General features: G+C 38.2%; 1 long non-coding RNA gene across 1 annotated transcript; it reads left to right on the top strand.

The window, feature by feature from the left end:
* The first annotated feature begins 7,280 nt into the window (after positions 1 to 7,280).
* On the top strand, positions 7,281 to 18,487 carry LOC122003627. The gene is made up of 3 exons (XR_006118012.1): positions 7,281 to 7,368; positions 7,580 to 7,638; positions 18,213 to 18,487. It is a non-coding gene; the product is annotated as an uncharacterized LOC122003627 (long non-coding RNA).
* Positions 18,488 to 18,779: the final 292 nt, after the last annotated feature.

Here is an 18,779-nt window from a genome sequence, read left to right as displayed (position 1 = left end):
TTTTTCCTCCGACATGGATTTTTAATTTGTACCAGTTTAGTTGGTCTCACCAACCCTGTTCAAAATAAATGAACAATATTAATAAAAAAATATAAAATTGAAAGGTTCACAATCAAATAATTGATATTTAAAAATACTAATTATGAGACAAATAACATTCATACATAATAAAGTCATGAAGAATCATCACTACCATCTACATCATCGTTGCCACTTCATCACAAGAATGGGGAGGAATCTGACTTGGAGAGGAGCTTAACTGAAGATGTTGCATTATCAAGTCATGTTGCCGGTGCAAATTGCTAATTTCCTGATCCCTTTGCAACATTTGTTGATCCCTTTGCAACATTTCTTGATTTCTTTGAAATATTATCCCCTTCAAATGACTAACCTTTTCAGTAAAGCTATTTATTTGGGTTGATGGGATGGAAGAAGATGTACCAGTAACTTTTTGGGTTTTGGTCAAGGAACTCATTCCTAATGTCCTTCCCCCTTTTGGCCCCCTATTGACCTACAACCATAAACTCATATTATTGCTAACAGAGGGCTCAATCTGCTGGAGTCTTCACTAGCTTGGGAATTTCTCAGTGCTAGCTCTAACTCATGGTATTTATCCTATATTGTCATAATAAAAATTATAATAAAATTACAAAAACAATATTTTAAAATCAAATAAAGATTAATCCCAACATTTATTGCTTTAGCTCTATCCCTACTCCAACTCTTGTTTTTTTTTTTTTGTAAATATGTGGGTGAAAGTATCTATGAATGCATACTCCTTCCCCATGTCTTTAGTCTAAAAAAATACTGGTAAAAATAATAAAATAATTTGATATAGATTAAACAATTAGTGAGAGAGCTAAAAAAGTTATCAATCTGCCTCTTGCATATATCCAAACAAGTCTTCAGAATTATAAGCATGATTCATTTTATTCTATTGACTCTGTTTTCTCTCCTCCATTTCCCAGACATTGGAGATCTTGGCCCAATGTTCATCGGTGATGTAGGGTGATTTTTTCCCCCGAGTCTTGGCATGATTCAGTACATGCCTGATGTGATTGCTATTTTTTTTCTTAAATATTCATTTTATCTCCATCTCCTCACTTAAGTCCCAATTGAATGCCTGATGAAATGCAAAAAAAAGTTGATTATATATTCATTTTAATTGTATATATAAACTGAAAGGGATATACCTTGAACTTGTTCCACTATAGCTCCTTTGTGGCTAATGGAGTGCTTGAATATGTCATTGAAACACCTCCCCAATGGTTATTCATGATCCTATTAATATCATGAATAATCTGCACAAAATTTTCAAATCTATCATAAAGTTACAAACAAATAATGTTAAATAATTAGGATAGTTTAAAAAATTAAATATTTTATAGTACTTACGAATCTCCGAGCGGGACTATAAACTCCCAAGGATCTATAAACTGCAGTTGAGTTTTTGGCTGAATTAGCAACATGTGTGAGTAGTGGGGAATGTACTGACAAAAGTACTGCAATGACGAATGAGAAGGTGTTGGCAATGGTGCATGTAAAGGTCCGACACTAGAAGGGGGGTCGTAGGTCCAATATCGGGTGATGAAGTAGACTGGCAAAGAGAAATACATCTATGCCCACGACGTCGAGACTGGCAAACAAAAGTGTTAGGATAGAGTAAATAAGAATTTAATGCATAATGAAGAACATGAAAAACTTACCATATTTGCTAACGGATAAGAGAGTTCCCAACAAAATACCATGATGTCACCTGTAATGACCTATAGGAAAAAATACAGTGCATTAATAGATAAAATATATAATTAAAAAAATGAGATAGTATAGAAACAACTAATTGAACTATGAGTTTTGTAAATTTACAGATTAAAACTAAACTAACTCATAAATAAAAACATTATCGTATATGATAATAGAATATCATATTAACATATTAAGATACAAGACTTACCCATCATTACACATCAAAATCCTTACTGTCATTGTCATTCTCATCCTCATCCTCAACATCATCATCCTCATCCTCATCATCGTCGTCGTCGTCGTCGTCATCATCATCATCATCATCATCATCATCATCATCATCTAATCTATCATCATCATCATTCTCATTAATTTCACTTGCATCCACGTTTATCACTACTCCGCTGGGATCTTGTAAAGATGGAATAATATATTCCTCAGTTTGAAATGAGTTCGTATCCTCTTGTTAATATGCAATGTTTTCTAACGTTCCTCAATTTTTTTCCCATGTTTTGATTTTACCAATAGCCCACCAATCAATCTTATCACATTTCAAACTAGGATATAAAGAATAAAATAATTGAATCACTTGTTGTGCCAACATAAATAGTTTATGTCACTTATACAATCTCTTATGATTTATTTCAACCAAATTATAATATGAATGCACTTTTATCCCTCTGACAAGGTTAAACCAGCGATATATAAATAAGATAACTCATATTTCTATATCAGGATATTCTACCTCTATAATTTTATCTAGCAAACCATAAAAATCATTACTTGCATCTCCATCATTGGATGACTGAATATAAACCCTACTATTTATTGTATTCTTCCCCATTACATATTCTTGAGCATGAAAATTATATCCATTTATGAAATATCCTGACCAAGTGCATACCAATGCTTTTGAACCCCATGATAGATGGATTAACAAATCATGTTCAAAGTGAGCTTGATTATCATGAACCTAAAGTCAAATATGTTAATTGTTAAAAGTTTACATATATATAAACCAAATTTAGATTGTCTACTTATATATAATTTGAACCATGGTACAAATTTTTCTTCGCACAAGCGATCAAACTCTTGTGTCAATAATTCAGAATATAAGTTTTAAAAAATCCTACAAAGGAAACAAATTATAACACAAGAAATTTACTCCATTAGAAATAAAAAAAATTAAAAAATATATATTAACTCATAATATGATGATACTTCTTGATAATTCAGTAAAATATATGTCTGGGTTACCCGCCATTCTTGACCAGTTAAGTATCTCTGCTTACATGATCCATTTGGTCGACTAAGATAGTTAAAAATTGAGAATGCGTTTAAATTGAAATCAATAAAATTCTCATCATTTCTTCCCGCTCTTTGCCTTTTGATCTGAATGTGAGGATCAAAATAATATAATGCAAAAATTGTTACATTCTCCATAATGTATGCATTAACAATAGATACTTCAACTCGTGCCTTATTTTTTACTTTTTTTTTCTTCAAATGATATAATATTTTGATGGTAATAAAATAAACTGTATTAGATATTAATGTATAATAAATTGTGTGAATTTTTATGCATTCAGATTATCGATGTATAGAAGATGAAAATTTTGCCTTTCAAATGGATACATCTGTCGAAAATGGATATGTTCTCCAACTTTGACCTCATATGACAACTGAACTAAAAGATATTCTATGGAATCAAAAAATAAGGGTGGGAATATCCTTTTCAAATTAAAAAAAATGATTAGAATGTCTCTCTAATTTCTCCATGTGTGAATGTTTCAAAACTGTTGAGCAAATATCATGTAGAAAATGCTTAACTGTGTAATGATAACTCATACAAAATTTAGTAAGAGTTCCTTAAAAATAATATGAATGAGCCTTTACATGATTACATGTCAGTCATGAATTTTTAAATCAATCAATTTACGTTTCTTCATATCGACACATCTTCCAATCTTAGAGACATACCCATCTAGAAATTGTAATGATTTCAATCATTCACAAATAATGTGTCTTTGATCCTTATTTAACGTACAAACTGGATTTAGCTTTTGTCCCTACTACTTTCATTAACAACAAGAGTGAATCTTTTACAAAGAAGTCGCACATCTTTTCTTGGATATGATTATCTTTTTTTTCGTTGATATCTATCACTGTATTTATTATATTATCAAAAATATTCTTCTCAATATGTATTATATCGAGATTATGATGAATCAACTGATTAAACCAATATAGCAAATCTCAAAATATACTCTGTTTAGTCTATTTGTGTGTACTTTCATATTCATATGTCCATGTGACTCTTCGTTAATAGATGGAAAGTTAAACACTCTGAACGAAATCTGTTCACATATTAATCTCAATGGTGGAGGTATTTTCTCAATTCTATTCATAGTGAATTCATCTTTATTCTTTCTAAAATTATAATTTGGTGGTAAAAATTATCTATGACAATCAAAATAACTCAACTTCTTCCCATGTTTCAATTTGATTGACTTTGATCTCTCCATACATATTGAGCATCCAAAGATCTCAGTGGTACTCCAATCCGATAGCATACCATAATCTGAAAAATTATTTATGGTCCAAAGAAGAGTAGCTTTCATTATAAATATTTAATTAGTATGAATATCGTATGTAGGAAAACCTTTAGATATCCCATAGTTGTTTTAGTGCTACAATCAGGGGTTGCATATAAACATCTATTAAATTCTTTGAATTTTACGGGTCAAACACAACCAATGTTAAAAACATATAAGGTGTTTTTATGCACATCCCAGATGGAAGATTATACAAAGTTAAGATAACTAGCCAACAAGAATAATTTCTTCCCGATTTGCTAAATGGAGAAAATCCATCATGACAAAGACCTAATCTAATGTTTTAAGTCTCTGTAAATTCTGGATATGTTCAATCAAAATTTTTCCATGTCTCTGCATCTAATGGATGACAAATTATCTTCTCTTTTGTTTGATAAGATGCATGCCAAGTCATGTGTTCAGCAGTTACCTTTGATACATAAAACCTTTGTAACCTAGGAGTTAAAGACAAATAAAACAACTAACTATATGATTTATGTCGTTGTTGATTCCTTCTAGTGCTCTTGTATCTAGCTTGATTACAGAATTTATAAACATTTGCATCTTCATCATCTCCCCAATATAGCATACAACCATCTCTGCAAACATCAATTGTTTTCACCAAAAGGCTTAATTCTTTCATAAGTTTTTTTATACTATAAAAATCATTGGGTAATATGTGATCACGTGGCAATGCCTCTCCAATGACTTGAATAAAATTATTAAAATAATCTTGTGACACATTATGCTCTGCCTTGGCATTCAATAGTTTTTGTAAGATACAACAAATAAATAATAGGTGTTATTAGAGAAATAACCTTATTAATTTTTTTTGAAAATTTTTATAAATTTTTTAGGATTTAAATGGATGCCATATGACACATTTAAGAGAATGAATCTATTGGGCTAGGAAAAAGTCTCTTCAGAATAACCAATTAACTAGGAGTTGACTGAGGCATAGTTTGTAGAATCGCGATCCTACGTAGAATCGATTTAGGGTCAGGATCGGATCGGTCAGGATCGGATCGTAGAATCGTACGATCCTACCAAAAACCCTTAAAATCTTATCATACATGATTAATAATTAGAAAAAATACTTAAAAAATTCATTTACATATAAATAGATAACTAATTTTGCATATATATGCAATCATTTACACTCAACACCTTAGATTACATTACTACATGTACAAATTTAAAATAACTAGTAATTTAACTACTATTCTCACATAGTAATAATATTTATATTTTCATATCATAAAATGAAAGAATATAAAATTTCTATTAACACAATAATAATAACACATTCAACGTCAAAAATATTTCCTTGGTTTATAAGATGATCCAATTTAAAGGCCAATAAAGCACCTAACGTACATAACAAAAGTTATTGGATCCTTTGATTCAAATATGAACGTCGAAAATAATCTTCTAAAGATTGGTTGATGTCACACAATACTAGACAATAGACATCTAAAAATTCATCATTTTGGGGGAAAAATGACAGAATATTATTGATAAAAAAATAACTAAAAAATAATTAAATATATGTTTAAATAATTTAAAACCCTAACAAGATGAAAAAATATAATAATAAAAAATAAAATCTTCTAGGCATCCGAAAAGGATTTAAATAATATTTTTTGGGTTTGAAATAGGGTGGTTAAGGATAAACTTTGAAATTTATTAAAGATCTCTGAATGAGCTTTGATTTGATATATTATAGGCCCCGTGGTTCAATCCGAGTCAAAAGTTATGACCTCTCAAAGCTTCCACCGATCCTGCTCCGATTCTGCTCCGATCCTGTTACGATCCTACCGATCCTGTTCCGATCCTACCGATCCTACCGATCCTGCTGCGATCCTGCTGCAAAACTCGATTCTGCACGATCCTGGATCGATTTTGGGTCTTAGGATCGTAGGATCGTACGATCCTACGATCCGGATCGCGATTTTGCAAACTATGGACTGAGGAATTAACTTATGATTTAATTAACTAAACCTAAGTATAAATAAGTATTAATGGAAACCTAGATATTTATCTCCCAAATTTCTCTTATTCTCCTCCCATTTCCACTGTTGTCTCTCCCTCTCATCTCTTTGCCCTCTGTTGATCACCGACCGCCGATGTCATCGTTCATGCTGGCCATCATCTGTGCAGGCCCTCCATAGCCACCATCATTTGTTGGAGCCATGACAAGTGGCATGGATAGTCTCTTAGCCTCATCGCGCTAAGAAGCTCAGTCGCTGCCCTAGCTCCATTCTAGCGCCACCACTCACCTAATCCTGACGTCGTTGCCGCACCAACACAAATCCACCATCACCATACCCTAGCACCATCCCACCATCCTCTTCTTAGCCCAAGTCACCTTGCACTGGGTTGGATTCGACCGAGAGCAAGGAGCACTACTGTGGTCATTGCCTTTTGCCTCAGCCAAGCCAACCTCTTCACTTACAGTCGAGCCACCTCCTTCCAATCCGACACCACCATTTCCTCTTATTGTTGTACTCTCTCTAGATCTAGAGAGGGACGGTCAGTGGTGGTGCCATCTTCCCTTCGGATTCAAAGAGGGGAGCTTTAATTCCACCACATCAGCATTTGGATTTCTGTCAGAGAGGAGGCTATGAATCTGGATTAAGGTAAGATATGTTAGTCTCAAATTGGTAGTGATTTGAATTCTATCTATGTATTAGGAGGTTTTGATTTATTGCTGCAGCCACCAAATCCCTACCTTTAGCTGCAAATCTAGCTTCAAGACTAGTGCTGGACCTTAGCCGTGATCCAACGTGAAGTTTTTGGCCAAACTATACTGTTCTAGTGATTTGACCAGAAGGTGAGGGTTGATTGGGGGTAAGTGGTTAGTTTAAAGGTTGCGGATTAAAAATTTGGTCTTGTGCTCAGTTGAGGATGTGTTGATTGTGATGTAGGGTCTTTGAATTGGAAATCAGCAACTCCATTTTACTTCGACCATAGGTTCCGGGAACAAGCTTCTCTAGTCATGAGTCAACAACAGAGTATCCAGATTTGGGTGAGTTTTAGAGTTAATTTCATTTCTACATTGGATTTGATTAGTGTAATGAATAATGCTGATTGATTATGGATTGGATTAATTGAATTTAATCATTAATTAGGATAATTAATGATTATTCGATTAGGGTTTCTCCTAATTAGTTTAGGTTTTGAGTTTAGCTAATTGTTGCATATGTAGTTAGCTGAATTATACATCATGTGATTTGTAGGACTCTGATTCGAAACAAGCGTCTCGACATGAGACTATTAGCATGATCGATGAATAAAGGTAGGTACTTCTTCCTTGGCCTCTGTACATCATTGATCTCAGTGCATGGTTTTGTTTGATAGATTATATTGCTTTACCTTAAATCCACACATATTTGTCCATTCTTGATACTCACGTGCTTGATCTTAGAGATGATCTAGTTATTTCATATACAATCTTGGGTTTGGATATATATACTCTATAGTGTATACACATGTAGAGTATCTACTGTAGGGGATATCTTGTTGACTGAGTTAACTTGCTGATTATGCATATGATATTGAGTGTACACATATTTGGTATATGCTATAAGAGTTATCATGTTAACTGTCCATTTACATGTTACAAGGACACACGTGTCTGGTGTGTACTATTAGAGGAATCATGCTGATTATACCTATGTTGTATATGCACATGTGTCTGGTGTGCACTATTAGAGGAATCATGTTGATTAAACCTATGTTGGGTGAGCACACGTGTTTGGTGTGATTATTGGAGGTATCATTATGATTATACCTATCTATAGTGTGCATATGTGTCTAGTTATGCTAAAGGTGTTGCTACTCACTGTATTTGTTATTTAGTAGACACTTGTTTGACATATCCATACATATAAATATATGTGATTGATGGATCATGTACTGGAGGTACATATGTGTAAAGACCCAACTCCTGGGTACTAATCTGTGAGCCGGATCGCTACATTAACTACTAAAGCTACTGTGCGAAAAACTGGGTAAAATAAAATTTCACTAACTGACTCGGTTAATCTGACAACTGATACACCCATGCTGTTATAAAGAAGGATTCAAGGCCCTTTCCGGTTGGTGTACATGTGCTAAGGAGGATACTTGACCTCCCATCTGAGCTAGGAACTCAGAACTAACTTCCCAGCAAGCTGCTGATCGATCCACGGATCGATCAACTTGCTACGATTCTGTGCCCTGCTAGATCGGTCTGCGGACCGATCCAGGTGTGCTGGATCGGTCTGCAGACCGATCCAGGCACCTGGAAACGCTGGATGCCTTCTGTTCGATGTTGGATCGGTCGGCTGACCGATCCAGGGAGATACAGTAGGCTACTGTATCCATCTGGATCGGTCAGCAGACCGATCCAGGAGAAGGAATGACACTGGATCGGTCTGCTGACCGATCCAGTTTCTGATAGTCTGAAACGACATCAGAATTTCTGATTTCCAGCACTGATTCGTGCCAAAAATCGCATACACAAGTTCTAGATACATGAAAACACTCTAGCACGTAAATAATAACATTCTAAACATGATAATCTAAACAAAACATAGTTCACTAAGCTATAACACCTAGCAACAAGGCTAAGTCATAAAACTAGTCATGTTAAGTATCAAAACTGAAATGGAAGCGTATAGATCCCCAAGGATCTTTATTCCAAACCCCTTGCACACACACATCATCGTAGCATCGCCCTCCAACCTTCGCTAGTCCACTTTTCTTTTACCGGTATCTGCAGTATAAGAAAAGTAGCATCTGTAAGCTTAAAGCTTAGTAAGAAACCATCTACCTCACTAAAACATGCAACGATGCGATTATGTTTTTAAATCATGATGTTTGAAACATACTGAATATGCAAGCATGGCATGGTATCATACAAAGCATAAACTGGAACTGAAACATGGCATAGCATATAAACTGAACATGAAACTGAACTAGTCATACATATATCTAAATCTGTACATGAACTCAAATCATGTAAACTGAACCTGAACTGAACTGAAAGCTAAATTAGTGTTCTCATCACTAGTTTCAAATTTGAAAACTATACATATAATAGATGAAAATACTAAACATCTTTGTTGGGCCACATGTATCTTGGGCGCGATCCCTACGAGACACGGGATTGCAAGTTCGAATCAGCGGGGTTACTAGGTTATCTGAACCTAGGGACGTAGTCGACCCATGGATATCTGATCCAGTGCGATTGCCAATAAAAGTAAAATCATGAATCTTGTTTTATTTTACTTTGCTATTCTAGGTTATCTCAACCTAGAGCTAGGTTATCTGAACCTAGAGGCTATTGTGGAGCCTACCCAATGGATATCTGATCCATATAGCTGTAATAACTGATAAATAACTGAATAAAATATTTCTAATATATTTTACATGTTTAGTCGCTATTGGTGCATCCTTACAATCGGGCATTCAAGATGCTTGGTGTGCACTAAAACACACCCTAAAACTGGCAAAATTATTGAACTACAAAACTAACAAGTGAGAGCAATTATACTGCAGGTGAGGGGTTTCTTACCTCAATGAGGTTTTCTTGATTCTAGGTTTTAGCGCCACGAACCGCTTATGTCCTCGCGTTCCTCTCGGAGAAGAACCTTTTCGTGTTGGAGTCGTCGGAAGATGTTCCCTTGACCTTTGGCTTGGTGTGTGCAGTGCGTGAGGAAGAGAGGAGAGGTGCGGCGGTTTTAGGTTTTGGTGAGGAAAAGCTACGGTGAGAAAATAATCTAAACTTCTCACTTAAATCCTTATTTATATTTACTAATTAATTCATCCAAAATCAATTATAAATATAATTGATTCCTCACGGCCCTCTGGGTTCAACTGGTTACTAGCATTATCCCTTACACCATAGGTCTCGGGTTCGATTCCCGCTTAAGCTATTTTGCGACCTATTTGTTTTTGCTACTTCCTCTAATTATGTAAAATATCCTAAAAATCTAGAGAAATCATAGGATATTTCTAAAATAAATTGAAATTTTGGACTTCTAATCCCATACCTTATAAAAGTTCGTCTCGAACTTAAAACAGTCTGGTATACATCTCAAGGCCTCTGTCTCCCAAGTCGCCTCTGCTTGTGTGATTTTGCCGGTGACTTTGACTAATGGTACTTCCTTGTTCCGTAATTTCTTTCCTGCTCGATCTATTATCGAATAGGTCATTGTCATAATGTAAATCATCAGGACTGTACTAACCGGGGCTCAATCACCTGGGTGGCGTCTGGAATATGCTTCTTGACATGGAGACATGAAATACGTTGTGGACAACTGACATCTCCCGAGGTAGCTCTAGCTCATATGCTACCTTGCCCACTCTCTTCGATAAGGTATGGTCCCACATTCGGGAGCTAGCTTGCCCTTCTTCCCAAAACGCATGACTCCTGGGAGTTACTATGAGAACTGTGTCTCGAAAACTCTAGGGGTGCGCCGTGTATCCGTAGCCTCTCCGATCTGTCTCTATCCTCCGTGAATCTGTATGGTTGTGTGGTATCTACTACTAGATCATGCAGCTCTAGTTCCTTCTACATTCACCACTCATACCGGTGATTGGTGATGCACCTCGCCCATGAGTGCCTCATAGGTGTCATGCCGAAGTGGTGGCACGATAGCATTGTTGTATGCAAGTGCTAGACTCGGATATTTGCACCAACTTCCCATCTAGGGCACAAGCTCGGAGCATATCTTGAGTACCGTTTCTACTCGCTCGTCGACCATCGATCCGAGGATGGAAAGCATCTTAAATTTTAACGGGTGCCAGGCATCGCACACACCGAAGTGTGATGTAAATCTCATCTGTCCGATATAATGGTTCGTGGGACTCCATGCGACTGACAATCTCCTTGAGATACAACTGAGCTAACTGCTCCATGGAATAGGATATTCTAATAGCTAAGAAGTGGGCTGATTTAGTCAACCTATTACCCGGATGGCATCAAAACCATTCGTGGTTCGGGTAATCCCACTATGAAGTCCATAGAGATATCCTCCCACTTCCATTCTGGAATCTGGATCGGTGCGAACTCCTCACAGTCATGATGTTGCCTTAACCCTCGGCGAAGTTAGGCAGGATCTTGACGTATCTAGCGATATCTCGCTCATCCGTGCCATAAAATCGTTTCTTTAGATCCGATACATTTGGTGGAACGGGATACATCGCGTAGAGTCTGTGAGCACGGTCTAGAATCTACTTCGTAGTTCCTCGATGATGGAACCAACAGGTACCTTTGGCGAACACTCGAACTCTCCATTTTCCGATTCTGCTAACCCTTGCTTGATTTTCTGGATTTCGGGATCCTGAGCTGTCCGGATATCATCAAGCAAGGTAGATGCTAAGGACATAGTGGAAAGCTGTCGACTATAAGCTCGAGACTAAAGGTCGTAATCTCCTTCCTTAGGGGTGGTGACATAGCTGCTAAAGATAATAAGGTAGCACTGGACTTCCTGCTGAGTGCGTCTGCTACCTTATTAGCTTTCCCTTGATGGTAGAGGATATCTATATCATAATCCTTGACCCTCTAACCATCTGCGCGTATTGGGATCCTACGAGTAAAGAAATACTTGGACTTTGGTGATCTGTATACACTCGCGCGCAGCTCAAACAATGTCTCTAAATCTTGAGAGCGAACGCTGCAAGCTCAAGGTCGTGAGTAGGATAGTTCCTCTCATAATCCTTGAGTTGTCTGGAGGCATGGCGATCATCGTCGCATCAGTACTGCTCCTAATCCCAATTTAGGCGTCATGTAGATGTCGAGTATGCGTGTTTTCTCGGTATAGTTAAAATAGAACCTTGGTCAATCTCGTTTTAGTTCATGATCCTCATCCCTTTGAAATTTCTTGTTCTTCCGGTGAGGTTGTCGGTGGGAGGCTATCTGGAGAAGTCCTCAATTTCAGTAGTAGCATGCTAATCCCGAGCTTGATTTCATGGCGTTCTGGGTCTCTTCGATTACTTCGCTATCTTCTTGGGATCTACCATAACACCATCCTTGGAGATGATGTGACCTAGGAAGGCTACTGGTCCAGCCAAAATTCACATTTCGTGAATTTGGCGTACAACTGGTTCTCTGAAGGATCTGCAGAACTGTCTTCGGATGCTCTGCATGGTCCTCCTGAGTGCCTGAATAGATAAGAATGCCATCGATGAACACGATGACAAACTTGTCTAAGTATTCTGAATACTCTGTGAGGTCCATGAAAGTAGTGGAGCATTTGTCCTTGCGAAGGCATGACTGAACTCGTAATGTCGTGTCGGTCCGAAAATTTAGGTATATCACCTTTCTTGACTCTAACACGGTGATATCACGATGAGGTCAATTTTAGAGAACACTGGCTCCCTTTGGTGAGTCAGGGTCATTCTGGGAGAGGGTACCTATATTTTTAATCGTGACCGGTTCAGCACGCATGAGTCTATCATCATGGCACTTCCATCCTTCTTCTTCACGAACAAGACAAGTGCTCCCATGGTGAGTGACTAGGGCGTATGAAACCCTTGTCAAGAAGCTCCTTGAATTGCTCCCAAGTTCCTTGCTGAGCATGCGATATGGTGCCTTGGAAATTGGATTTGTGCCGGAATGAGCTCTATCTCAAATTCAATCTCACATGCAGGTGCTAAGCTAGCTCTTGAGGAAGGAAGATCAGGTAGTCAAAACGACTCGAACCTCGAAAAGCTGTTGGTTCTTGTCTGGTGGTGTTGACTACATTTGCTAAAATCCCATACCACTAATCCATTAAGCTGTGCTTTCGGTCGAGAGAAACTTCAGCTTTTCTCTTTGGTTCCATGTACTCAGTAGTACTCTCGAGTTGGAATATGATCTCGGCACTCTAGTAGTATGCGCCGTGTCGAAATCCATTCCAAAGATGACATCGTGGTAGTCCGTCATTTCTAGCACTATCGGATCACAAAAGTTCTGTCCGCTGCTTATAATGGTGCGGCGAGCCGTGTGTAGATGCCATAATGTCTCATGAGGTAGTGTTATCATAAAGCGACTATTGAGTACCTATGGAGGTGTTGCTAATTTCTCGGCAAATGCCCGGATACATAAGAGTGGGTTGCCCGATGTCGAATAAGACGGTTGCATTATCTTTGTAAAATATTGATCGACCGTGACAAGTCGGAGGCATTTGCACGTCCTCTTCGGTCGAGAAAATCACGGCATTTGTGTTAGCTGTGGGGGCTTCTAATCGTGGTGATCATGGACCATCTAAGGTTGATACATTCTGGTGTGCTTGGTGATGCCGAGCCATCTCTGTATCGGCCGAGGAGGTAGTCGTTGACCTTTTCTGCATAGCCATGTGCCCTTCATCCACATTCAAAACAACCTCGCGCCTTGGCAAACTCGGATGATGTTTCCCACAAGTAGTACATTTGGGATGTCTGGAATGTTTTCCAATGGTCCTCCTGGTCATTGCTTGCTGCTTTCCCCTTCGGTTGGAGCTATGTCCTGTTTTTCTGAGTACACGAGCTAGCTTGTCCCTTGGGCTCTGTGGAAACCTTACCCTTGGGTGATATTGTCGATAGTGCTCGGTGATCGAGGCACTACTCACTAACTCCTCTCGTGGTTTTAGCCTATAGACCACACCATTCATCGCGATCTCGGTACAGAGCATCTTGACATCAGCGTACTTTCTTCTCGTGAGGACTAGTTCGGACAGGACAGACGGGCATTTGTTGAATTTCTTCGCCCTCGAATCGATAGGTTGCCACACGAAGTGCAGAACTCGTCATAGTGTCGGTTTGTGACTACGTGAAAGAATTCCTCGAAGAATTCTTTCTCGAGTTGACCATGTCATCGGTTTCTTGGCCACTCGGTTTAATCGCTCCCACCACGTCGTCGTCTCCTGTTAAACAGAAGGAGGCACACTTCACCTTTTCGTGCTCTGGCCAGTCTAGAAGCTCCATTGTGCTTTCCAGTGTTTTAAACCATGCCTGAGCATCCCATGGTTCACTGGTGCCTAAGAAGTTCTCGGGCTTAATTCTCTGCCACTGGATAAGGTAAGCTTCTCTCTTAGCCCCTGCTATTGGGGGTACTGGGACTGGTACTGCAGGCTGAGCTGGTACAACCTCTGTGATTACTGGAGTCGTGAGGTTCGGTACTGGAGTGACGGGGGGAGTAGTCTGCTGGTTAGCCTTTAAGGAGGCTATCTCCTGCTGCTGTTCAGCTAACTGCTGCTGTAGCTGAGCCACTAGTGCTGTAAGGTCTGGGGGAGGCACTGAACTGCCTGCCTCTTACTGGGGCTCAGCCGCTGATGCTTTCTTAGCCGAACGTCCTCGTACCATTTTCTAAACAGCAGAGAATACATATATATAACTAGGCTATCATGTTATAGTTAACTACAGGTAACATGTTAAATACTATTACTGTAAACATGAATTAATTAACTACCAACATGAGAGCAAACATGAAAGCACATATAAATGATATGAAAGCTGAAAACAAAACTGAGTGAGAGATGTTCTTACTTGGAAGCTGTAGGTACAATGTTGATGTGTGTGTAACGACCCAACTCCTGGGTACTAATCTGTGAGCCTGATCGCTACATTAACTACTGAAGCTACTTGCGGAAAACGGGTAAAATAAAATTTCACTAACCGACTCGGTTAATCGACAACTGATACACCCATGCTGTTATAAAGAAGGATTCAAGGCCCTTTTCGGTTGGTGTACATGTGCTAAGGAGGATACTTGACCTCCCATCCGAGCTAGGAACTCGAGAACTAACTTCCCGGCTAGGCTGGCGATCGATCCGGATCGATCGACTTGCTGAATGCCCTCTTTGGATCGGTGCGGACCGATCCGGTAACTGATCGGTCGGCGAACCGATCGGTGTCTGATCGGTGCGGACCGATCCGAGCACTGAAACTGGATGCCTTACGTTCGATGTTGGATCGGTTGGGCGGCCGATCGAGGGAATCTGATGAGGTATCCATCGGATCGGTCGGTGGCCGATCCGGGAGAAAATAACCTTGGATCGGTCTGGCGACCGATCCGATTCGATAATCAAGCGATATCGAATTTCGATTTCCGGCGATTCGTGCCAAAATCGCATACACAAGTTCTAGATACATGAAAACACTCTAGCACGTAAATAATAACATTCTAAACATGATAATCTAAACAAAACATAGTTCACTAAGCTATAACACCTAGCAACAAGGCTAAGTCATAAAACTAGTCATGTTAAGTATCAAAACTGAAATAAGCGTATAGATCCCCAAGGATCTTTATTCCAAACCCTTGCACACACATCATCGTAGCATCCCTCCAACCTCCGCTAGTCCACTTTTCTTTTACCGGTATCTGCAGTATAAGAAAAGTAGCATCTGTAAGCTTAAAGCTTAGTAAGAAACCATCTACCTCACTAAAACATGCAACGATGCGATTATGTTTTTAAATCATGATGTTTGAAACATAATGAATATGCAAGCATGGCATGGTATCATACAAAGCATAAACTGGAACTGAAACATGGCATAGCATATAAACTGAACATGAAACTGAACTAGTCATACATATATCTAAATCTGTACATGAACTCAAATCATGTAAACGAACTAAACTGAAAGCTAAATTAGTGTTCTCATCACTAGTTTCAAATTGAAAACTATACATATAATAGATGAAAATACTAAACATCTTGTTTCACAGCAGCTCATTTACTTCTTGTCGCGCATCCCTACGAGACACGGATTGCAAGTTCCGAATCCGGTAGGTTACTAGGTTATCTGAAGGGACGACTGTGGGAGTCCAGCCCATGGATATCCGATCCAAGTACAGTGCCAACCGAATAAAAGTAAAATATTGTTTTATTTTACTTTGCTATTCTAGGTTATCTGAACCTAGAGCTATATCGAACCTAGAGGCTACTGTGGGAGCCTACCCAATGGATATCTGATCCATATAGCTGTAATAACTGATAAATAACTGAATAAAATATTTCTAATATATTTTACATGCTGTTAGGTCGCCTATTGGTGCATCCTTCTGAACTGGGCATTCTACCGAATGCTTGGTGTGCACTAAAAACACACCCTAAAACTACTGAACTAATGCCAAAACTAACAAGCGAGAGCAATTATACTGCAGGTGAGGGGTTTCTTACCTCAATCGCAAGGTTTTCTTACGATTCTAACCGCTAGGTTTTCCAGAAAACTGCTCCGTTCGACGAATCGCTTATGTCCTCGCGTTCCTCTCGCGGAGAAGAACCTTTTTCGTGTTGGAGTCGTTGCCGGAAGATGTTCCCTTGACCCTTGGCTTAGTGTGTGCCGTGCGTGAGGAAGAGGGGAAGAGGAGAGGTGCGGCGGTTTTAGGTTTCGGTTGAGGAAAAGCCACGGTGAGAAAATAATCTAAACTTCTCACTTAAATCCTTATTTATATTTACTAATTAATTCATCCAAAATCAATTATAAATATAATTGATTCCCTCTTCTTTCAGCACGGCCCTGCTGGGTTCAACTGGTTACTAGCATTATCCCTTACACCATAGGTCTCGGGTTCGATTCCCGCCTAAGCTATTTTGCGACCTATTTGTTTTTGCTACTTCCGGTACTCCAAAAATTATGTAAAAATATCCTAAAAATCTAGAGAAATCATAGGATATTTCTAAAATAAATTCGGGAATTTTTCGGGCTTTACAATATGTTGGTGGTATTGTTACATTGATGATGACTGTGTCAATATTATGATTATTTACATCATGTTCATCATTGCACTGCATGCTGACAACCATTGTTCCCTTGTGGTATAAGCTAGTAGTCAGTCATTTTTAGTTACCCATTCGTCCACTCAGGGGGAGTGGTATCTTGGAGTGGAGTTTATCCTATCATGCCACCCAATCACTCAGGGGTAGTGATATTCAGCATTTTGAGTTAGCAGGGATCTTGTCACTATGTAGTTAGATAACTACTTAGCAAACTGTCCCTTCGGCCACTCAAGGATAGTGGTATCTGGAGGGTAGTACAGTTGTCATTGTCCCAACCTCTCAACTACATAGGGGTCGTGGTGTCTTGAGAGGTGGGCAGGAGTGACCATGTTGCATGGATGTGCATATGCATATGATGCGTGGTGCATCTTTTGGAGATATATCTGTATTTACTTGTGATTGTTGTATTTGCTTGAAATATGATTGTTGCATATGGTTGTCATGCTTCATACATGTTCATTTATCATACATGTATATGATGTTGTTTATATTGCTTAGGTAGTACGAACAGATCTATTGTTGATCCCTAGTGAGTTTACTGATCGCTATACCGTATGTGTTAGATTCAGATTGAGTATATATATTCATTATATCAGTTATGATTATGTGCATTGATTATATCATATATAATCATGTTCTTATTTTCCTACTGAGAATGTATACTTTTGATCTCCATGTTCTATATTGACCATACAATGTCTATGTCTATTACCCCCTGAGTCACTCGGACTTACCACCCCTTGTACTAGTTTCCTTTCACCGGGGAGCAGGTATAGGATTTATGGAGTCACTTGGAGATCCTGTCTGCCAGTCCCATGTCACATTGAGTGTTTCTTCTGTTATTTCTTTCACTCACTTTATTGGTTTTGGACTTGTACATATAATATGTATCTTCTGTGTGGATTTTTAGACTTGTGACATTCTTTTACTTGTACACAGTTTGTCATTTTAGTTTAGGTGACCTACCTTTTATCTTTCGTTGTGTTTTTGTTACAGCTGTGTGGGCTACTTATTATTTATGTGGTTGTGTATGATACTAGCCGTGTAGACTGCTTATTATCCTGCATGGTTGAGTATGATTCCAGTCGTGCTGGTTATAGGTTATTATACTTATACAGTCGTGTGGCTATGTATCCAGGTTTTGTGTATTATCATAAGGAGGAGAAGCTATTCGTTTACTGGGCAAGGACTCCCTCGGGGCGTGACAGTCTTGCAGTGAGAGACATTTTAGTGTGATTATCACAACCAACCCATAATGGTTCATTTGTAACACTCAACACTTTCTGAAATTGGAGATATGTTTCATCAACATATGGTACTTCTACCTCCTCCAACAGTGATGTATAAGTAATAAATATTTGTTCAACTCTTGGATGACAACTAGAACTTGGACCATGCATTTTGGGAATAAAATTCTGATCCTCTACATCAATTATCATCCTTTAATATAGATTTAATTATTTATAATAACTTTAATCCCCACTAACTGAGGCTTATATATTTCATCCATAATCCTCATCAGATATGAATGGTCCACCATGACATATTTAATTATAATAATTCAGGATATAACTAAATATACAAAGATATTATGAAATTGTATCGCAATGTAAAAATTTTCTATTGTGACACTTTTTACAAGGACACCTTATATTATTATCATCTATATACTCAACATTACTAGATGTAAAATTAAAAAATTGGT

Source organism: Zingiber officinale, chromosome 7B (assembly GCF_018446385.1).
Source record: "Zingiber officinale cultivar Zhangliang chromosome 7B, Zo_v1.1, whole genome shotgun sequence".
Taxonomy (NCBI): Eukaryota; Viridiplantae; Streptophyta; class Magnoliopsida; order Zingiberales; family Zingiberaceae; genus Zingiber; species Zingiber officinale.
Note: the sequence above shows the minus strand (reverse complement) of the source record. Positions and strands in the feature narration are given on the sequence as shown.